This window comes from Octodon degus, unplaced genomic scaffold (genome assembly GCF_000260255.1).
Source record: "Octodon degus isolate 3935 unplaced genomic scaffold, OctDeg1.0 scaffold00006, whole genome shotgun sequence".
NCBI classification, from domain to species: domain Eukaryota; kingdom Metazoa; phylum Chordata; class Mammalia; order Rodentia; family Octodontidae; genus Octodon; species Octodon degus.
The window spans coordinates 10,556,259-10,580,657 of NW_004524582.1; positions in this window are offsets into that span (position 1 = coordinate 10,556,259).

Below are 24,399 nucleotides of genomic sequence, written 5' to 3' on the forward strand. Positions count from 1 at the left end.
CGGCTCCACAGAACCGCAAACCTCAGTAGACTCTGCTAAGGTTGAAGGTGGCCACCCTCAGTGTGTGTGAGAGACCCGGGCTCCTGCGAAAATGATCACACCGTAAGGAAAAGCTACATTTTAAAACTCCCACAAGAAGGGGAAAAGATTACTGAAAAACACTTATCATGATGAAACTACATTAAATTACAAAAGCTAATGTCCTTTTGAAAGAACTTCCACAGATAAAAAGCTTCAGCTGTCCGAAGGGGACGAGAAATGGCAGATCGGCAAAGGAAAGTAATCAGAAACTAATTATATGGCCTTGGTGGACAAATGAGGCAGCCCGGAGCAAATAAGGGCCTTGGACCTTCTCACTATTAACTCGGCTCCCAAGTTTCTGGTTGGTTCCGTCATTGACTCCTCGAGCAAGAGGCAGTAAAATGAAGGGCAGGTGTGATTAAAGAGAGCTAAGGAAAGGCAAGGACAGAAGTCAAAGAGAAGGTGAACACATTCATCCGAACACATCACAGTGTAGCAGCGAAAGAATCACCTCCCCATTCCCCTGGGAACCAGCCTGCGCTGCATTAAGCATTCAGTGAACAGCACTTAATCAATTGCTAATTGCTGGTACAAGCTGCAGCTTCCTGTTTACAGACAACAAAGTTTCTCTTGGAAAAATGACATCCAGGCTGCAAGAATATTCCGTCAGGTTGTTATCGTTTTGCCTCTTTCACCACACATTTACCTTTTTTCAGGCATAAAGACAAAGACTTACGAACTTGATGGGGAAGGAGAGAAATTTTTAATCCGAATCCCCTGGAATTGTTTCTGGAATCCGTAATTACTTATGGACACTTCACTAGTAGTAAGCAGAAGGCCCTTGGGCAGGCTATCTGGTGTCAGTGCCCATGGGCTCTGTGGAGGAGCTCAGGGATTATCCTTCCGGACACTGAATCTCCATGAGAAACTGAGGCAGGTCTGCAATGTGCACAGTTACTCCATTTTCAATGAATTGCACAGGCAACAGATCCCCAACCCTGCTCCAGCCGTTCATTGCCAGTGGAATTGTCGGCCGCTCGGTCCAGTTGAGCTAATTGATGAGGTCCTACGTATGAACTGGAAAATGTGTCCACAGAAATTAATGTATCATTTTCTGGATGAAAAATTAGAACTGTCCACACCCGTCACCAAATCCATTTAGCACACACTGATCCCATTGCCTCTCGAATCAACTCTTCTTCCCTTCTCTGTTGATTAATTTCCTGAGGGAAGCTTTAGCCTGGATAGAGCATTACAGGAACATCTCCTCTGCAAACCCAAAATAGGACACAGCTGAGCTCCTAGATCTCGAAAGGACATTTTGGCTGTCTCGAGGTCAAGGCCGCAGAATGGACATGGCAAAGGCAGCTGACATCAGGCTCTGTCCTGTCTCATCTTGCTGACATTCAGAGCAGTCAGGCATATGGAACAACAAGCGTCACAAGTGTAGCGACAGGTGCTCTGGAAAGAAGGCTCTTGTTCTGGTATCTTGCTTCTAAATGCCCAGGCCTTTACCTTTATACCTTCTTTTAATTAAATAACTGAATCTTGATGAAGGGTTTGAACACTGAAAAAATATATTAGAACTCTAGAGAAAAGAAAAACAAAGCAGATGCATTTTCTGCACTCGAGTAAGGGGCCAACAGCCACAGAATCTCAGTGTCACAAAGCCATGGGTGTAAACAGAGTGAAATCACAAGGCCGGCTGGAGGGGGCAGATGAGGTGGGTTGTCACGTATCCTCAGTGCTGAGCAAAATGGAAGTGGTAATGCAAAGTTCACCGCAGAGACCCCTGACTCTTAACAACATAGATGGGAATAGTGCATCTCATTTTCCTGCCATCCGCAACTGGAAGACATAGGACTCGGAGCACCATAAAAATTCTAGGCCAGGTCCCAGCACCCACACCGTCACTCATCAGGACTCGCACACCGTCCATGTGGCAGACCGCCTGGGCAGTCCAGCCCCACAGTTTGATGGTCACCATTTCCAAGTCTGTTGCCATCACTGCTGCGGGACCTGGGCTGGCATCAGACCACCCTGTGTCCAGCTCCAGGCAGCAGAGGTTAAGGAACAAACCTTTTTTTGTCCTGTAAACACCTGGGCCCCTTGCACATGCTGGTCTGCTCTCTACAGAACTCTGAAGGGACAGGCAATGTTTGCCAACCCCACAAAGCAAATATGTGAAACCGAAGTCCCAGGAAAATGGGATCCTCTTCTCCATATGGGTTCTAAGACCTAGAGAGACGTCTTCTAAGCCTATTTTCTTTCCCATAGAATGAAAATAATGACAGTACCTGCCTCCCATGACTTTTGTAAATTGAAAAGAGGTGAGGCATGCAAAGTGCTGAGCACGTGCATGCCCAGTAAGTACTAAGCATTATAGAAAATATTGCTCTCATCCTGCATCCACATTTGCATAAATAAGCTTTTTCAGAAAACCTTCTGAGGAACAGAGGTCTGCAGCAAAATGGCTTTCTCTTCCACTTACTCCTGTTAGAGCTAGAATCTTCCTTCAGCCAAAGGCCATTCTCCTTTACATCTGAGCTAATTAATGATCCAGCACCCTGGTTCCCTAAAGTCTACATTAACTTCTACTGGCGTTCTGTATGCTAACATTCTTGGCTTTGGACTCACCTCTGCTGCCCTCCACACTCGGACACACAGCAGCAACATTGGAGGAGGAAAAAGGGGTGGGAAAGTGGTTCACATATTCTCTGCAGCATTCTCAAGATATACTGCTACAGAAGAGTACAGACCTAATGTTTTAGTCTGTTTGCATTAAATGATGCAACTGTCATGTCTCTGTAGAGCATAACCCTAAGGGTCCTTCATCCAAAAATAAAGGCTGCCTATTGTTCTACAGTTCAAGTGCTGGAATCAACCACTTTGTAAGAGCTCAGGATCACCCATGCATTCATTTATCTCCTTACAAAATAGTTAATACCCCATTAGCAAGTGTCACTTATACCTGATTAGGATGGGGAAATGAAAGGAAACCAGGATTCAGGGAGGCTAGCAGGCTTAAGTGCAATTCTATCGAACACACAAAATCACTAGCAAATATGGATGTGACTGATGCAATGTTGAATTAAGAGCTGTTAAGAAAAGGGTTTGGTTTGCAGTGTTCATTTATTGGAAACCCTCTCAAATGTCTCTTTCTCCACCCCCTCTCTTCTCAGAATCCACTTCAGTATTGGATTTGTTATGTCTCTATGATAGAGATACAAGACAGCATCGCTCATTTCAACGTGCTTCTATTAGAAGTTCAGGACATGGCTGGAACCGTGCCAACACTGAAACCCCGGAACAGGAACCACTGTTCTCATGGGGTGGAATGTGCTGCCGTAACAGTGAAGAACCATAGTGTGGACAAAGAGAGCATGCTGGGCGGCCGCAGAGGAGGAAACATGCTGCTCTCTGAGGAGCACTAGGAAGGCTCCACAGGAAACACAGGTGTGTTCAGCAGGAGGACTTCCCCAGGGAGAGAAGGAGCCCTGCAGGTGGAGCAAAGAGATTGAAAGAGAATGTTAGCCCAACTCTACATTCTAAAAGAAATTCACCAAGTTTTGCTTCATGACGATTTTTGATCATGACGTACAGGAAGCCACACCACCAATGGTCTCAACCATTAAGATGATCATTGCTTACTTAATAAGTCCAATGGTTCTGTGCCCCAGGATGCCACCAGATGCTAAGGGTCTGCTGTCTTTTCCTTTTACCATCCCAGAACCCTCGCTCTATCCCCTTGTGATTACCGCCTGATGGCTGCAAGATGGTTGCTACCTTGGCAGACATGACAGGTCCATGTTACTGTCCCCAAAAGAGGCAGAGGACAATGGGGTTCCTGCTCCCCAGAGAATAAATGCTTGCCTGAATCTGCCCTTCTCTTCCAAAAGACTTCCCGTTAGGTCTCCACAAGGGGCTGTTGCCCAAATGTCAGCAAAGGGAAGTGGAATTACTGTGACAGGATTAGTTCACCCTTACTGTCAGCCACTGTTGAATTTATTGTGTTATGCTGTGACACACAAAACAGCATAGAAGAAAAATATAAATACCCAGGTGTCACTATCAAGTTTTAAAAATAGCTCATCACCAGTATAAATGAATCCTCCTTGTAGGGCCCTCCTTGAGCCCTCCCTCCCACTGCAAGCACGCATTTGCAAATTGCTTTCTTCTGATCAATACTGCATTTGTGGAATTAATCCATGTTGATTCATGTAGCTCTGCCTCATTCCTTTTCACTGCTATATGGAATTCCATTACTGGCACGGCACAATTCATTTCTCATCTGGATGAACACTGGGAGGCTTGCCATAGTAAACAGTATCTCTATGATTATTTTTCAGGTCTCCTGTTATATGTGTGTGTGTGTGTGTGTGTGTGTGTGTGTGTGTGTGTGTGTATTTGTAGATAGGTGGATATTTGTGTAGACATATCTATTAAAAAATGTGCATATGGATGTGTATATATACAGTGTATTCTCATATATATGATTGCAAGTGTGGCATAGATCTAAATTTAAGTCTGAGTAACAGAGTATATGGGGTCTTCAGTTTAAGTGTTGCCACGTTCTTCTCTGAAGCAGTTTTACTGTTTATTCAGTAATGGGGGGCAGGGAGATAGCTCAGTGTTTGCCTGGCACGCGCAAGGTCCTGAGTTTGATCCCTGGTACCACATAATAATAATAATGATAATGATACAGGCAAAAATTGATTTACAGTAGGTATTTAAGGGTAAAATTTTATAGCCCTCTGTCTGTAGGATCTACATTTCATTGAATTCAATCACCTGGAAATTAAAAATATCCAAAAACAGTAATGGGTAAAAAGATTCACATCCTAAGTAAACTTGGTATTGTCAGACTTTTTAGCTTTTGTTAGTCTGATTGTGAAAAAAAACTAATATTAGTTGTCAGTTTGTGTTTTCCTTATTACTCATGAAATTAAATATCTTTTCAAATGTTTGCTAGCAGTTTCCATTTCTATGTTGCTAATTATCTCTGAACCATTTTCCCCATTCTGACAAATCTGTTTGTCTTTTTAAATGCGAGAAAATCTTTATGCATTCTGAATATTAATTCTTTATATCTTCCTAATCTTTTTTTCCTTAAAGGTCTTTTTTTATGAAGTGAATTTATTTTAATGCAAGTCAGACATTTCAATTTTTGCTGTAGTTTTGAAGTTTGTAATATTACAAAATTCCTTATTACAGCAAGCTCATGAAGATGTTCTATTTTCTTGTAAATCTTTTTAGGCTTTCTTATGTATTTCCACAATTAGATCTTCAACCCTCATGATATTAGGAATGTCATTGCATTTTTTCTGTATTAAAAGCTACTTGCCAAGGAATACAAACCTGTGCTAAAGAACACCAGTGTGCCTGCCCCCATCAGTCTGCATGGCCCACTGCAGATGTGTGGGGCCCAAGCTCTCTGTCCTTGGCTAGCAGTCAGCTCACTGGTACCACTACCCCTTCACCTGGCTCTATCTTCATAACCACTCTTTTTTTTTTTTTTCATATTTTAGGGAAGGGTGTACAGAGTGTTCAGGGTCTCACTACTAGATCAGACTTGTAGTGATCCACCTGTTTACAGCCTCCCGAGAGCTGGGATTAAAGGTGTGCACCACCACACCCCGTCTCGATTGCCATCTCAGCACACCCCGGAGGTGGGGCTGGCCCAGCAGGCCCAGGGATCGAACCCCGGGTCCCTGCACCTGCTTACAGGTGCTTTAATCCACTGAGCTATTTGGCCGGCCTTTCATAATCATTCTTGATACCTATTAGAAGTCTTGACCTTGTTCTCCTCCTTCAAAGTCATCCATTTGGGGCTCTTAGCATATCATAAAATGTGAAGGGACCCTTTCTCTGCCTCCTCCTCCTCCAGCAAGCCTACTTGCCATTGGCTGCCTGCTTCACTATAAACCCACAATTGGGTCTATCAGCTTTTATTTTGCACATTCAGCACAGGGTAAGACTTGGATTTCTTCAAGCCAAAAGATCTATTACTCCTTTAAAGCCCCATCTGAAACACATACCCCATTAGGCAAAACTGCACTCACCGGCACAATTCCAGTGCAGCAGGTAAATGACCTGATGACATCATTGATGGAGAAAGTGAATGAGAGGTGCATTGAGAGCCACAGCGTGCAGCGACTTTAGGACCTGTAGGCATCAGGTAGACAGCAAGTAGGGGTGGGGATGAATGGAGGATTTTTAACTAAGTGATACATTTCCTCTTCTTTCCTCATGGGACACATCAGCCTCACCTATACCTCCATCCTATCCCATTCCTCTCTTTCTTTTACCTAAGAGGACAAAGAACTTCCGAGCCTATCTCCCTCCTTCACTTCATTTTCCTCCCACCCATCTCTGTTCCATTCTCCTAAGAAATCCCTAATTGCTGTTTATGTAGTTTCAACTTCTGTTTGACATACAGTTGTATCATCAGCATCTTTGAGATGGTTTAGGGATGGAGTGATTAGACTATGCACTAAATGCTTAAATTAAAAATTTATTACAGTAAAAGACACATTGCCATTCACACCCTTCAAACTATTTCCCCTGCCTTTGGACACATTTGTCCCATTGTTCTGGTCACTTTCTGAGGCAGTTCTGGAGATCCTCTTTCATGAATGTCTCTTGCTTGGATGTTGTAGCCATTCAGTGTTGTGGAATGATACAGAATATTTAGCTTTTGTAGCCATCATGACTTTGGGGGAAAGCCAAAGCGACGTGCTGCCAGACCGAGTGACTGAAGTGGGCGAGGACGCACCGCGATGTGTTCACTAGTTTGCCTTTCCACTGGCTGACTCTCCACAGCAGCACTCGCTGCATTTTTCAAGTCAAGTCTCTGTAAGACACTCCTGAGAAAGCTGTAAGAATGATGGGATAAGTGAAGTCAAATCTAGGGGAACTTCTGAGGGGGATGAATGGCAATGTCTTTTATTGTGATACATTTTTAAGAATTCAAGCATTCATTATACTTTTTAATCACACCTCATATAACAAAGTTATGTCTTGTTTCTCAGAGAAGGTGCTGGCCACCAAAGGAAGCAACTTGTTCAAGAGCTTGTGTTTTATCTGGGGCTGTTACGTCAGACTCCTGGGCTCCAGGCCAGTGTGCTTCCCTTGCACACCTCCTGCCTCTTCCATTGGCTTTCTGACCCAGAATATGAAAACTCTAATGGCCAATTTGGCTCACAAGGGCTTAGCACACTCCCCTTTCCTAAAGGTTTTCCAGGCAACCACAGTGCAGCAGAGCCTGGCTTCCAGGAACAAAGAGCTTGGTGCCCTGGCAGTGTGTGCGCATGCACACACCTGCTGTGTCTACCGCTCTAATAACCGGGTATGCATCTGAAGCTCCGCAGGAACGGTGACCCCTCATGCCAAGTGCCTTTTAATGCCTCGGCCCTTAGCACTCCTCCGGAGGCAAGATGTTTGCAAAGCTCCTCGGGAAAGGGAGGAAATCTTGACACCAACTTGAAAGCTCTACATAGCCAGCAGGAGCCACGCTTTTGCTATGAGCATAGAGACCTTGCCCGAGGAGAGGGCCAGATGCCCTGTGCAGAGTTCAGAAGAAAGAACTGCAGCAAATTATGAGCAGTTAGTACAGGGGAGGAAGGTTGTGGCTGGGCTGTGTCAAAGGGCTCCACAGCCACAGGAAGACCTTGCTGAGGGCAACAGGTCCTGCGGAGCTGGAGCACACCCCCTCCAGCACACGGGTGGTCCCTGCCCCTCAGTGTGTGAAGGGCTCTCATGCCCACAGCCCAGGCCCCCCACTCCTGATTGCAGGATATCTAGTTCCTAATTTGCATGACCCTGGAACAAAGCCCAAGGATTTCTACTTCAAACCTATTCCCTAAGAAGTTCATGCCCCTGGAATATGAGCTACATTGTGAGAACCACAGTGGCCACTTACTCAATGAAACATGACAATGTCTGAGAAGCCATTACAGGCTCCAGGTACTGTGTAGAAATAAATAAGACACAGTCAACCCCTCCAGGAGCCTTAGGAGTCCAATACCACCTTTGCAGCACCAAGATGCTGCTTAAGCAATCGAGATAAGATTGTGTTTCTGAAACGTGCTGATGGAAAAAAATCACCCCAGGAAATTTGAAAATACTCAGACACTTAGGCTTTTAGGTGAAAATCCAGAATTAATTCATTAGTGATGGGATCCAGGAATCTATATTTTCATAAAGCTCCCCAAATGATTTGCATGAGAATTTAAAATAGATTAAGATATGCTTTCCCTAAAAGCTAAGAACTCCTACCTCAGGGAACATATGAGCACTCAACCTCTATTCCCAGCACAATTGTTTTCTAAAATAAACTGGTCCTTTCCCCCAAAATGTCCTGAACAAATGGCACTGGACCACAAGAGGGAGGATAGAAAAGAATGGGACTAAGCCAGTCATGGTGCCACACATCTGTAATCCCAGCACTTGGGAGGCTGAGACAGGAGAATCTCTGCAAATTTGAGCCAGCCAGGGTTACACAGTTAGTTAAAGGTCAGCCTGAACTGTGTAGCAAAATCCTGTCTCAAAAAAAGAAAAGAAGAAAAACAGAACAGGCAAATTTCCAGGAGGCCTGAGTAGAGTCGGGAGGCCGTGAGAGAGTGCTCTCCAGAGGGAATGTGGTAGGCCGCTGAATGGCCACAGCACCCTGCAGCTCTTCCCCAAAAGAAGCAGAACCTGATTACCCACACTTGAGTCCAAGATGTCTTTGGAACCTGCTTTTTTGAACAGAATGCGGTGGCAGGGACAGTCCTAGGCTTATAACAGGTCCAATAGCTTCTGCTGTTTGTGACACCCTGCTGTCCCCATGGGCACTAGCCCAGGATAGCCCACTGGACAGTAAGAACAGAGAAGGAAAGCCCAGTCAAAACTCGACCCTTCCTAAGCCAGCTAGTCCCTGGCCACCACCCACAAATGCTTAAGCAAAATGCAACAGGCCCACTAAGCCTAATCCAAGTCACCTACAGATCATGAGTAAGTGGGTGGCTGTTACTTAAAGCTACTGAGATAAGGGGTGTTTGTTGCATATCAAAAGTTAAGTGTGGGCCAGTGAGATAGCTCAGCAGACTAAGCACCTGCTTAGGCAAGTGCAGGGGCTGGGGTTCAATTCCCAGCACCACATACCGCATCGACCCTGCGCCCGGGCATGAGTGGGCCACTGAGACCAGGCGTGGTGGCACAGGTCTGTAATCCCAGCACTAGGGAGGCTGAAAACAGGAGGATCACTATGGGTCCAACCTGCATAGTGAGACCCTGCAAAAAGAAAAAAAAAAAAAAGTTAAGTGACATGAGAAGTCCAGGAAATATAAGGACAACAGAGCAAACCAATTCCATCACTGGGGCATCGTGCCTTAGGCCAGATCTACATGTGTTCCTGGCTTCCCATCTCCATCTCCTATAAAAGCTCAGAGCTTTTCTCAGAGTAGTGAAGGAGAAGACCTGGATCCTTGTAGCACTCACTCTTCACTATCCCATTGCTCCGAACTCAGTCATAAGATTGGGTGCAGATGGGAAATGGCAGCCCTTTCACCGCTTGCTTTAGTCTGCATCCGAGAAGGCAGAGCAGGTCGGTCTCTGTGCCCGCGCATCCACGGAGCAGCCTGTGCCATTTAACACGTAGGTCCGATCTGAAGGATGTCCTGAGCAGTGGTGCTTCTGTGCTGAGCTAGCTCTCTGCAAATGGTGTAGCTGCCTAAGCAGCAGCAAGGCCTCACGGGACCAGGGATCTGGCGACATGAGATCCAGTCCTGTGTATTCTCTTTGGGGTCTCAGGCTTGGCCCATAACCCTGCTTGACCACTTGGCCTACAGTACTTGGATTTAATTATCTAGTTTCCAGAGATCTGCATCAAGTTTAAGAAAGAGATCTGTGCTATAGTTCGGCACAGAGCAAGTTTTGCAGCCATGCTACCCACCTAGGATCCCACAAGGGGCCTTAAAGTGCACTCATTGCCTTCTTGAAATTCTTAATGGTTTTGTCACTGAACTCGAGCAGGTGAAGTCCGAGGAGACACGGAAGCGTGCATGTGAGCAGAGAGGACACGTGCAGTGTGCACACCCGCCCTGTTCCTCGCTGCCGTGTTCCACGTAGTGCTCACGGTTCCCACTAGCGCAGAACTGCAGGGGGCACAAAGTGTGTGGGTGTCAGCCAGGCGGGCCCATGCCCAAGTGGGACACAAGCAGCCGTGAGAGGCCGTGCCTTCTGTTTATCCAGAATGTGCTTCACACTCAGGGAGGAGGCGATGACAGTCAAGAAACACAGTCAAGGAACCTGCCATGGATCGAATTGCACCCTCCCAGTGCCCGCCTAAGTCCTCTCCAGGGCATCTCTATATGTAACCTTGCTGCAGCATAAGATTTTTTCAGATGTTGGTTAAGAGGAAGCCACACTGGGGCAGTGTGGCTCCTCATCCAACGTGACGAGTGCTCTTATAAACAGGAGAAATCTGGGCCTGTTACATGGGCAGAGAGAGGACCATGTGAGGCCTGAAGTTGCTGCCACAAGCTGAGGATCTTTCAGAAATGGAGAGAAAGGCCCGGAAGCTTCTTTCCTAGCAGCTCCAGAGGAAGCACAGCCTGACCAGCGCTTGGATCTCAGAGGTGCAGAATCCAGAATTTTGAGCCCATACATTTCTTCCGTCCAAGCCACCTAGTCTATGATATTTTCTGACAGCCCTGACAAACAAATGCAGGAGGCTCTCATATCAATTCTTCCTCATGTCACTTCCCCTTACTGGTCAACCACTAATGCTGAAAATATGTGGAAGGCAGAATGGGACAAGCCACAAATCCCTTTTCTTCCCATCACTCCTTACTCACCAACAAAAAGCAAAAGGAGTGATGGTTGGTAGAATGTGTGCATATAGTAAAGTGAAATAAAAACAGCTGGGTTAGTTTTGTGCAGAATTTCTACTGTTCTGGTAAGAACAATATCCATATGCATACAGAAGCTATGAAATGTGAGTTATATAATTTTGGCGATTCTAGTCAAATGCTCTTAGCATTTGCATTGAAAAGTGGCATGGTACTATATAAAGATGAAGAGTGAAATTCATGTTAATAAGGAAAATCTTAATTTTTCTTTCCTTAGAAGATTAAATAAAACACGACAAGTTGAAAAAGGACCACAGATGAATGGAAAAAGCTTTATATTGTTCTACATTTAATAGTGCCTTTCCCCTCTGCTTTTGAAAAGGGATCTGTATTTCACTGGGCCCTGGGCCTGTACATTATGTCTCCATAGACAAAGCTATTTCTGCTCAGATGCCCTGAACTTTTGCTTTTCCCAACTCCAAAATCTGAATTTCCCTGATAGTATTTCTTATAGCTATTCCTATGAATGTAGCAAATACAAATATTACCAAATCACAATCCTGGGGTATGCAAAACTGTTCCCTTTTTCATTTCCCATATCTGATACTTGTTCTCCAGACACTGCTTACTGCTGATGAGGGTGGAAAATAATTCTACCAATTCAAGGAAGCCCATGGCTTTGGAATTTGAACTCAATCAACTCCACCTACCGCCCCTACACCCCTCAGCTCAGGGAGAGCCTGCACTCTGAGCACAGACCCCCAACCCCTGCATGTCTCTATGCTGGCTTTATTGAGGCATAAAGCTCTAATTGGGGTGTCTTTGTCACTTCCTCATTGCCAAGACAACACACTGGACATCCACAACTTACAGGAGGAGAGGTTCGTGGTGGCTTACAGTTTTACTCCCTGGTCAGAACCCCGAAGGCTGAAGGGGCACAATAGGAGCAGAGTCTAGTGGAGGAAATTACTCACATCTTGTCAGCCAGAGGACAGACAGTGAAGGGAATGCCCAAGAAGGAACTGCACCCTCCAGGCCCAGCCCCTGGGATCCCCTCCTCTGACCAGGCTCTGCCTCCTTACACCACATTCAGCTATGGGTTCACCAGAGGGTTCGCTTACTGACCAGGACAACGTCCGATCATCCAAGCACCCTCTATAAGTCCCAATTCTGAACATATGAAATGTTGGGGGACAGTCTAGACCTAACCCATAACATAGGCCTTGGCCAGCACACCACCTCCAACACTGATGTCCTGGAAATCCAGCTCTGCCCTCCAGACCGTGAGACACTTCTACATCTCTCACGCTTACCAAGAGTCCTTCTAGGCCCGTAGCTGCCTCAGCCCATTCTCACTCTGCCTGGGTCTTCCAGCAACTCAGGAGCTGAGCTTAAGTTTCCCATCCTGAACCTGACAAACGATAGCCCAGGGGCCAAATCCAGCCTACTTCCTGCTAAATCAATAGTTTTACTGGTAAACATTCACAGCCACTCATTTCCACTCTGCCAATGGCAGAGTTCAGGAGTGTGACAGCAACTGTACATCCCACAAGCCCAAGATTTTTTATTATCTGGCTTTTTGCAGGAAAAATCTGCCAGCCCCTGACCTAGATACACTGGGCGTCGCTGCAACCCACTCTGACCGCAATGCAGCAGATAGTCTTCTCTACTCTGAGAAATTCTCTGCCCCTGTGAGAATCCAGGTCCTTCCCTCTCTACTCTGAAGAAACTTGCCAGCTTACTATCAGCTCCAGGCACATCTGTCCATGTTCCAAGAGGCAGAACCATCCCTAGAAAATATCACAGGACAATGTCTCTGCTTATCCTTTGCTACCAAGCAGCCATTGGACCCTTGTTGCCTCATTGGACAGAAAACTAAGGACACCACACTGGACATAGGCCATTCCTTAGTTATCTACTGACATGCAGCATATTAGCCTGAATTGAGCTGCTCAGGAAAAATAAGCATCGGCTGTCTCCCAGCTCCTCTGGGCCTGTGGTCTTTGGTGCTTCCTCTCTCTGTCTCTGCCTCATGGCTTCTCACAAGGCTGCCATGTGTTTTGGCCCGGCACTGGTCACCTCAAGGCGCCACAGGAGGAGGATCTACATCCAAACCCACAGCAGGCCTCCAAGGGTCTGCCACAGCTCAGGCGGGGCTGACTCCTCAGGGCTGCCTCATGACATGGTGATTAGCTTCAAACCGAGGGAGTGAGGGTGTTTCCAAGGGGAAAGCCACAGTGCCTTAACACGGTAGTCAAGAGACACCCTTCACTTCTGCCATCAGTTATATGTGAGAAGAAAGTTTGTAAGCCTAGCCCACAATCAAGGGAAGGGGATTTCATCTCCACTTTTTTATTCATTTTATTCATTTATTTTTGGCACTGGGGCTCAAACTCAGGATCTTACACTTGCCAGACAGGTGCTTATGCTACTGAGCCATATCCCTGGCCTCATCTCCACTTTTTAAAGAACATGAGGGTGTGGCCTTCAGGTTGTCACATCTCACCATTCTAAGACAAAACACCTTTGATCCAACAACAAAGTTCTTGAAAGCCTGAGCTATCAGGGAAATTATGTCTACTACTATCTTTAAAACACCATTCAGATACTCATTTGAAGCCCATCTAAAAGTTCCCTTCATCCCACTTCTTTTTGGAAGGAAAAGCAAGAAAAATGTGGGTCAATGCCTTCTAACTTCATCCTACTGTATTCATGGGGCAGAGACTCGTACATGTCTCACACCTATCTCTTCAGTCCAAGCAACCAAGCAGAACCTATGAAACTGATCAACACGGGCAGTGGAGTAATGCCCCGTAAACCCTCCACAGGTCTTAGCACATGGCTACTTGTGGCTCCTAGAGCCACATAAAAATATTAGTGAGCTGGGTTTCTAGGAGCAGGTCTCTGGAAAGCACAAAGTAAAGACAATGGGTTGCTGCTCAGAGGGATTCTGCTCTTTGCGGATTCACCTCCTCCTCTCTCTAGCTGCTGGAAATTCCTGCTCAGTGCCACGATACTGGACATTTCACAGTGCCTGACTTGGAGAAGCTGACCTCAATTCAGGTTAGTTCAAAGCAGCTCTTCACTTCTTCCGAAGAAAAACAAGTTCAAGGCTCTGTGTCCTGGGCCCATGTCACCGATTACTTTGTTAGGTACTTTGCATACACTATCTCATTTAATTCTCATTCTCACATAGTGCTGCCAGAGAGATTTTACATCAGTTTTGCTTGTTGCTGTTGATATTTGAGACCAGAGAGCAAACTGAAAAAATTAATTTATTTTCCTCAGGCCATACAACTATAAAACAATAAAGAAGTCAAAATTCAAACCCCTGCCTTCCTGAGTTTGGAGACCACTTTATAGCACTATCAAAGAAAGAGTAAACATGAACACCAATCTATAAAGATGTAGGGGGAAGGGCTAGTGAGATAAATCAGCAGACTAAGCGTCTGGTTTGGCAAGCACAGGGCAAGGGTTCGATTCCATTCCCGCATGCCATGCTGCCCCCCAACCAGTGGAGCCCGCTGACAGCAACTGAGTCTGGGCGTGGTGGCATGCGCCTGTAATCCCAGCGCTGAGGAGGCTGAAAATACGAAGATCACTATGAGTCCGAGCTATGTGGTGAGACCCTGTACAAAATGCATAAAATGCCAGAAAAAAAAAAAAAAAAAAAAAGATGTAGGGGGACTATTGTTTCGTTATTAAAACAAGCCTGAAGATCTACTGTCTAGGAAAAACTACGATGCACTGTGCACGTCAAACAGATGTCAGACAGCGGCCAGTGAATTTGGACCACGCGTGGACATCTCTGGGGTTCTCTTAGTCCCGTCCCCCACCCGCAAGTTCCGATGAGTCCCACGCACCCCACTTTCTCACAAGTATGTGACCAACAGCCAGAGAAAATCAAGCACTAGAAAAAGGTTTTTTGATGTCTCATTTTTCCTACAGTCCTGATTCCTTGCGGGCCTCTCCGCACGCGGCAACTTCTGCAGCAGTGAAAGTGGGCGATGGTGGTTCGCGTGCCTGTCCCGCCCTGCCCCCACCCTGCAGCTTCTGAGGCAATCCTGTTGAGATCCTCACAGGGGAACGGAATGTTTTGATTTGCTTATTGATTTCAGAGGCAACTCCCTGGGAAATACCACAGCAATTGTGTTCAAATGCATCTGAGTAAAATGCTTTTGCTTATTAGAAAACAATCTCTGCAATAGGAGCAAGGCAAGTGTGTAATGCAGAGATCGCAGATGATGGGGGCCAGAGCCTGATCATTTCTTGCGATGCACTAAGCCATGTTTGAGCGAAAGTGGAGGGAGCAATAGGAGGCTCCGTAAAGCAGAGCAGCCGAATGCTGGAGGCCCCGGATGTGAGGGCACAGCTAAAGCTAACAAACAACTGAAATTCACGCAGCGCCCATGTGCTACCAGAGCTGAAGGTTCGGGTCTCATCTACACCGCACAAGCCCTCTGTGGAGTCAGAATTGCTTCCTGTGTTTTACACACCAGGAAAATCTCGTGTAAAGTGATGCAAGAGATCCAGGAAATTTTACAGGTCACTGACTTAAAACCAGGGGGCTGAATCTGCAGAGACAGGAGCTGAAGACTCGTGCTAGACACAGAGGTTCCTTATTAGAAGACGCAGGGCATTCTTATTCAGGATCTGATGAAAGTCTGCCATGAAAGGACTGGAGAAGCAGAGGCTGGTGACGCAGCTGCCTGAGCGCCTAGCCCTGTGATGCAGTGCTCAGCCCGGCCCCCGAAGCAAGCGCCCCTGAAGGCTGCAAATGCAGGCAGGATCTGCCCAGGCTTGGGCTCATGATTACCATGAAAGATGATGGCTTCAGCAGGCCTTCCGCTTTCCTCCTTTCTGGGCACCTGGGGAGGAGGCCTGGCCTACAATGCTGAGCACAGCAGCCAGAGGCTGCTGTGGTATTGAATGGGCCACAGTCCATCTAGCCAAGATGCTAAAGCGCAGATGCATTACCAATTTATAATCCCAATCTCTAGACCTGGGCCTATTAAAAATATAATAGTAAAAGTGGTGCCACTTACAAATTATTTTAGCAATCTATGGCTGCTTATCAAACCACACAAAATTCAGTTTTAGCAAAAAACAACCATTTGGCTCACACATTTCTGGGCCAACTGGTCCCTGTCGTGTTCTCAGGATTAGTTTCCAATGAGCCTAGTGAAGGCTTCTCAGGTGCTGGCTTTCGGCAGTGGGGATCTGGAACACACCTGCCTCCTCTTCCAGCAGTTTGCCAAGGCCTGAGCCCAAGAAAGCTGGCAGGCTTCCAAATCAGTACATAGAGGCTGCAGACCTTTAGGGTCCCGGCTCAGGTCTGGTGTTGTCTTATTTCCAGTACATCCTAGTGGCCAAAGCAAGTCCCAGGTGCAGAACCCAACCTCAGTCACTAATCAGAGGAGACAGAGTCAGGTTCCCAGGGTGGAGAGATCACAGCTATTGCAATTGTCAGTAAACTTAGAAATTTCATGAAAGATGAAAGCAAATAAAGCTCAACATACCCCTTAAGCTCCTTGCCTGGATTTAATGCTGTAAGGAGGATTGCTGATCTTCACCAGGGTATAATGGTGAAGAACAGCCAAGTCCCCTCAGCTTTTGGGCACCTCATTGACCTGGTGCCCCTAGGATTGTCTCTGGGAAGCACCACAGGGCCCCTTTATGAATTTCCAGCCTGACTCAAGGAAGACATCATTTTCATAATTTAGGGGATGATATGTCTTGGGGGGGGCATAGATTTTATATTTGATGGGGAGGTAAATGCATGGGTTTTTCTTTTTTAACAGGGTTGAGAGGAGAAATTAAGCTCCATACAGATCTTCAACCTCTGGCTTCCAACCTGAGAATCACAGCGTGTATTCCAACAGCCTCCCTGAAGTCATTACTGCTTTAGAGCCAGCTGAATTGCTCGATAATAACAATTCTTAGCACTTATAGAATGCAGTTCCTCCAAGGAGTGCCAAGTAATTTACAATCACTTATTAATTAATCCTCAGCCCCCACATGAGATGAAGATGGGTTATTGCACATCTGTGACAGGCGTGTGAAGTGGGTAAAGGAAGATAAGGTGATGCCAAGCTTCTGCCAAGGTCGCCACACTGGACACACCCACACACTCAGGGGACACAGGCCCAGCTCCTCAGACCTCAGCCACCCTTTGCGGAGCCACTCCCACCGTGGCTGTAGAATTCCAGAGAGGTCCTTCCAGCCATGTCAGAGAAGTCTGAGTTGTCTGGATCAAACATGAGGATTTGCTGTTCTGCTCCATAGAGGTTTTCCCAGTTCAACTGTTCCAGTTTTGGCTTGGGTGGCTATGTCCATGAGCAATGCTTAAATGTAGCTTTCAGGTGTCCAAGCAAAGCTGGTCCTACTTGCATCTATTTTGCACTCACACTCTGGATGGCATAAAACCATAGGGAGGACAGAGGCGTACAGTCATGGTGAAATAAAAAACCTGGAGCACAGGAATCGGAGTGCCGCCTAATAGGACGGCTTGGTCCTGAGTGTGAAACATCTGATTTTGCCTAAAGAGCAGAGGACAAAATGTGAGGAGGATAGAGTCTACCTTGAGCCATATCTCAAAGAGGTCATTCAGGAAAGAAAAGAAAGAGTGGGCAAAGAAGTAATCACATAGTTGAAGTCTGTGGATGCACCTGTCTTCAAAATATTTTATGAACTTGGTTAACCCTGAAACATGCAGTTCAAAAATTATTTGGTCTGCAGATACTGTAACTTAAATAAATGCCTGTTGTATTAAAAAAAAAAAGTTATGTTGATGGAATCTCCTATCCTTTAGTCATTCACCCTTTCATCAAATGTTGGTTGAGCACAGATTTTACTGAAGGCTCTGGTCTAAGCCTCTGGATCTCTAGAGGGGATGTATCCAAAGCCTGCAATAATATACTCATGAACTCAAGTCCTTGGACTCCTCTCTGTCCCTACTCTGTCCCTTCAGGCCTGTGTGCCATGGCGGCTCTGTCTGGGTAAGGTATTGGTCATATTCCTGACAGATTAGGATATAAATCAGAACTCAGTCCTAAGAAACAAGTGAGAACTACCATGACCTTCACCAGGGCTCCAGGCCTCACAGGAAGGTGGCCAGGAAGTGGCAGTAGGTAGGGCTGCCCTTTGTAGGGTGGAAGGAGTGCTACCCATGGTTCCAGATCGCAGCCTGTTGAGGAGCTCCCCAGAGAGCACCCCAGGCAGAGAGAACACTAGGGCTGGCGGGCAGGCGTGCCATCACGCTGGGCAGCAGCCTGCAGCTCGAAGGTGCTGACTCTGTGGCAAGGCTCCCAGGAACCACGCGCCTTCACATTAGCTCTCCCTGTGAGCTGCAACACCATGTTCTTGCTCCTGGGCCCTGCGATTAATCTTGCATATCCGTATATGGATAGGCAAAAGTACATCTTAACATACGTTCTAACTAAGTGCTCATTACTGAGTGAGATTTACATCTTCAACCCCTCCTTCTCCCTCCTCTCTGCCCACATGTGCTAAATTCTCCTGATTATATTCCAAGGCCATTTGTGACAGGTTCAAATTTTATGTCTGTAACTGTGTAGCCCTAGGTGACAGACTGGGGTCTCACTGATTGCACTGATAAATGCTTTGCAAGGTCATTATGAAACAGAAATGAAATAACCTATGCAAAGCACATGACACACAGTGATCAGTAACAGTCACTTTTCTTTTTTATTTTATTTATTATGTATTTGGTATAGGGTCTCACTATGCAGCTTGGACTGTCGTGATCCTCCTATTTTCAGCCTCCTCAGCACCGGGATTACAGGCATGCACCAGTACACCTGGACTCGGTGCTGGCTCAGCACACCAGGGGCAGCAACAGGGCCGGTGTGTTCCTCTTTTTTAAATCTCCTCTATTAGTTGCTTTCCAGTGGCTAGAACAGAACACCCCAAATTCCGAAACTTATAGAGGAAAGCTTTATTTGGCTCAGGACTTTTAGGGGACTGAGTCCATGGGTGTGGGCACCAAGTCAGAAGCCCTGTGTGAAGAAAGGAGCCTGGCAGAGCAGAGCAGCTCACCCCATGGCAGCCCGGAAGCAGAGACAGAAGGAAGAAGCCAGAGACGGGAATGCACGCTTCCAGGTCACGTGCCCAACCGGCTTCTGCGGCACATTCAGCTGTGGATTCCGGGAATTCATTCACTCCTGAGTCTAGAAACCCATGATTCAACCTAAATGCCCCATCTCTGAACACATGAAGCTCTGGGGGACGTTTTGGCTCCAAACTATGACACATCCCTTTCAACTCCTTCCTCTGTGTTCCTGTGGCAAGTTGCTCTTTGAGCTATACTTGCTTTAGGTTAGAGACTGCTCTGTACTAGTGACAACTAGCCTTTTAAGTTGGTGAGGAGTCATTTTAAATAGAAGTAGAATCCACATTGCCTATAAAGTAGCGATGATAGAAATAAGAGGCACAGCCCGATGACGGGTGGAGACAGGGAGCACTAGTTGATTTTCGTGCGCACATTCACCAAGAAGTTAGAACCAAGGATTTGTTTATGATCAAATTTGATAATCTCAAACATTTGTGAAACACATTTCAAATCAACTACCCTTTAAAGGACAATCTTCCAAAACTTACCACATAAAAAATTCATGGGAGGGCCTGGCACACAGCTCAGCTTAGCACAGTGCCTATCTGGCAATCATGAGGTCGGAAGTTCAATTCTCAATACAAAAAAATAGAAAAGAAATAAAGAAATTCACTGCATATGTAAAGAGATAAAGAAAACTAATAAATGGTGAACGTTCTTTAAAAAAAAAAAACTATTATCACAGGAGTATATAAATATGATCAAAAGAATAAGAACCCATGAAAGAGTAAACATGAGATATTGGTAAAAGACTTGTTTACTTTGGGTAGACCCTCAGGTGACCAATACTGCTAGTTTATATATAAATTATTAGAACATGTCCTGTATGGAGTGCAAAGTTTGGCAGATACCTGAGAAATAACAACTACTGGCTAACAATTTAACATACACACTCTTTGAAGACAACTACATTTTTTTCCTGATCTTCTGGGAAATGAAAGATAAAAAAGAAGATCCTATAAGTAGCAAAGAGAAATTCTAGCTCTTTGCCAAAGTTTTCTTTCCATAGTTCCTTCTAAATCTAGTAGGTGAATGCTTTGTAAAAACTAAAATAACACCCGCACACACCTATAATCCCAGCACTTGGGAGGCGGAAGCCAGAAGATTTCCATGAGTTCGAGGCTGAGCTACACAGTAGTCCACAGCTGGTCTGATTTATATGGTGAGACCCTTTCTAAAATTAAAATAAACAAGTGGCCCAGTATGACTCCACTTGTCGACTGAGTCTAATTTTTTAATGTCCACCCTTTTCCTACATCTAGTTGGAAACATTTTTCCTTTATTACCTGACGAGACTATTTAGGAAAAAAAAAAAAAAGATAGAAAAATAATTAGCTAATGTCTTCTTAGAGTCTCTTGCTTGCATCATGAAGAATATTACTGTGTCCTCTGCAGTCCAAATGGCCACCAGGCACTTGGGCCACACACGTGCCCAAGAAGTGTTCATAGGTGCCTCGGTTATCCACCAAACCCTCCTGGTGGCAGGAAGCAAATCTTCAAATAGCCTTGTCCTTGAGTCCTGCTCTGTGCAAAATTTTCTATAATTCCATGCTCTTAGAAAAACAAAATGTACCTTTATCCACATTTTATTTTGAGCCAAATATGCTCTGGGCAATCCAAGAGACGGTTGTTAACTGCTTCCACCCCAGCAGGGTCTTGTGGCTTAATTAAGGACAATAATGGCTCTAGAGACAGGAAACATGCGGTAATTCTAAGGTGGTCCTACCTTAACTCCTTCCCTCACCAAGCAGGAAACAGGAAAAATAGAAAAGAAAGCAAGACGAACCAGAAGGTCACCAAACCAAGGAGCAGGTGACTGTTTTTCCATTATAAAGAAAAGCAGAAAAAGCAAAATTAGCCACCATGCCTCCACAGAACTGTGTATGTCTATCTTTGGCCCAGTGAGGACACAGATTACATCATTACCCATGGTCAGTGTAGGAAACAAGGTCAGGTTATCCATGTGGGTAAGATGATTGTGCTACACACACACACACACACACACACACACACACACACACCAGAAATATTTGAAGAGTCCACTAATGAAGCACCATCATTTTTCCCAACAAATGCAAACCTCTCTGGCCTTTGACACAGAAGATGTCCTGTGACTACTGCAATCTGAGCAAATCCAAGTGTCATTGCCTGACCCAGAGGGGCGGACCTCTGGTATTTTTTAATGATAGATGATTACAAATTGAAGCTCCACTTAGCCTGCTGAGTGGCAAAGTCCCCGGAGTCCTCGAAATTCCCCTTGCCATGTATCACTGGTTATAGTGTAGTAAAGGCAAATGTAATAGATTTCCTTCAAATCAACTGCACAATTGGGAGATGGCTTTAAATTTCATTCTGTAATGAGGGCGACTTTATTGTTGAAGATACTGGAAGAATACAAAGCTCCAGATTTCTGGTCATAAAAAGGCCACCATGAGAGCCTGGAGAGGTGTGAAGTTGAGAACAGGGAGTGCTCCCAAGATTTATGTGTAAATAAAAAGAAAGCACAAAGCAGGGAAGCTGGATTGCTTTATAGAAATATTTATCCAAGCCTTTGAACCGAGCCCAACAATTCAGACTTGATACTGCCCAATGTTCTCAAAAACATATCAAATATTAAAAACACTATTTTGTAGGAAAACAACACATCATATGCTGAAAGAGCAGAGTAATATTCAAGCAAACTTCCCTTTGTTCCTTTGTTTCCCACCAAAAGAGTTTGGGGCATTGTGGTTGTTATGTTTTCTTTTTTGTACCTTTGTGTTGAGCAAAGAACACCTTTTCCTTTGCTGCAGAGTTAGGAGGAAGATGGCAACCTTGAATTTTTTTTTTTTAAGTTATCCAGAATTTTTTCTAAGGACCTCAGGGTGTGAGCAGTAAGGACACAAGTCCTAGGTGTGGATGGGAGTCCCAAGGGTCCAGTTGGTCCCCAGCTGCCCTGAAGGAATGGAATAGGCAGGGCAGTGGGTATAGATGGGTAGCAGAGGAAACACCTGGAATTCTTGAGGTCTGGGGTTTGATTTCTAGTGCTAGGAGGGGGAGGAGAGGGGGAGGAAAAGAGTGGGAGGGGGTGGGAAAGAAAGGGGAGGGGGAGAGAGAAAGAAAGGAGAGCCAGAAGGGAAGGGGAGAGAAGAAAGGAAGGGGAGAAGGAGAGGGGAAGGGGGGGGGAAGAGGGAATAGGAAGCAGGAGAAGGAGAACAAACAAAATGAAAGTCACTTAGCCAGGAGGTTCTCCCTGGGAGCTCTGTAATGTGAGAGCTCCGTAACTGAGACAGAGCGGCACCATGCTTTGAAGCCAAAGGAGCCCTGTCCATACTGGCTGGGGCTCGCTCGTACATCTTGGCATACACTGTTTCTTCTACCTGTAATACCACTCTTCATTTCATTTTCAAAAAGCAAAAAACCAAACCCACCACCACAAGGAACCCTGTTCTTCCCTAGGAGTCTGTCAGGCTGAACCGGAGCTTCTTCCCAACCAGTCCTTCACCCTGGCGCCTGCAGTGGCCCAGCCTCTGGGGACGCTGTCAGTTCCACCTGAAGTTGTTGACCGGAGCTAGATTCAACAGGGAATGTCCAGATCTGAGGGGAGAAGACATCATCCTCAGCTAGAAATGCCGGCCTGGCGTTTCCTACACAAGATTCCACTAGCAAAGGTCATTGCGTTGACAATAGTGTGTAAAACAAGTATTTCCTCCTGAACATTTTTGTTGAAAGTAGAAGACCGTCCGAATGTTAAATGCTCCAGAAAAAGCGGGTATTCATTTGCTCTCACTCAGATTCCAATTATTCAGGAGTGAAACCTCTGAAAACCTGAACAAAAAGACAATTAGGCCTGACTTCTGCTGAGGGAATATTTAGAATTACTGTAACAGGTGGCACTAGGGCCCAGAGGTCTTGGCACAGACAGGCAGGGCATGTCTGGGAGGGCTTGGTGAAGGGCATCCAGGCTGATCATGGGTCCTGAAGGAAACAGAAAGGGAAGCAGCAGCTGGAAGGCACGAGGACAGGCAGCAGGAAGGCCAGGGCACTGCAGGTTGGGCCCAGCCAGTGCTGCAGATGGAGGGTACGGCGAACACAGCCAGGCTCAGGAGAACCTAAGCCACACTTGGCTAGGCTGAGGAAACAGGACAGGGCAGTAGTGGAAGGGGCCCAACCACATCCCCGCGCCTGGGCTCTGAGCTGTGGAGAGGAGTGGGGGGTGGGCTCACGACGAGCAAGTTCTCTAGCTCATAATAGAAGAGCAGTGCAGGGCCAGGAGGCTTGGCACAGGAAAGTCATTGGAGAAGCCATGGAAGACAGGCAGGTTTGGTTTCCTGGTACCTTTCTGGCCAGATCATAGCTCCTGCACCATCCTGCCTGCTGCATTTATTATGACTACACTCCTCCTGGTTTACCGTAATTTAAAAAAAATACCCTAGTGAGCTCTGTCCCCCCACAGGGTCGTCTCTATGTGGACACAGTTGCCCACAGCATTCCCACCCGTGAGCAGGCTCACACAGGACCAGACAGCAGGTCTGTGTGGACACGGCAACACTTGAGTACTGGAGGGGACACACATGCACACCGTCCTCCAGCTCTTAACACTTTAGGATAGAATCAGCGGCTATAAGCAAGGATGCCTAAATCCTCCTTCAATGGGTCCAAGATGTAATTGACCAGGCCTTCCTTTTACAAGCAAGAACTGCAAGGGCCCGGCTCCATCCTCAGCTGTCAAGTGGATTAGCCAGTGCCCAAGGAAATCACTTTCAAAGCCCGAAGCACCAAAGCCAAAGAATTAAATCAGTGAAATATGACTGGGTTGTGCTTGAAGATAAAATTGAATACTTAATATTTGTCTGTTGCCTACCAAGGCAAATTATACAAAATAACTCAAAATGAAATATTTAATTAGCTACTCTGAAATGGATTTGTTCTCAAACCATTAATCTAATTAACACACTCAGCTTCCCTTTTGCTGCACTTGCCTTGTTTATGCATGAGGCTGGCGCTGAGCTCGCATTTGTCTACTTACGCTTGTGGGTATCTCTAAGAGCCTCCCCCTTGTCATACAGACTGTTTTCTGCTCCCTAGCTTCCTATATTTGCGGGTAACATTCGTTAGGAACAAAACAAAATTGTTCATTTCTGCAAATGAGCAGCGGTTGATGTTTTCAACTGCATGGGGAAGGGGCAACGTTTCCGCACTGCGGGGCAGATGCGTGAGCCGAGCGCCCCCGCGCGCGCACACACACGCTGCACAAAGGACCCGCATGATCGCGACAATTACAGCTCGCAGTATGCCCGGCTTGTGGATTAACTCAAGAAGCTCCAAGGAAGGACAACAGAAAAACACAAAATACTCTCCATTTTTTCTTTTAAAAAGTAAAGCCTTATGGAATCTGCATACTCACTGATAAATCTGGCATTATTGAAAAATATT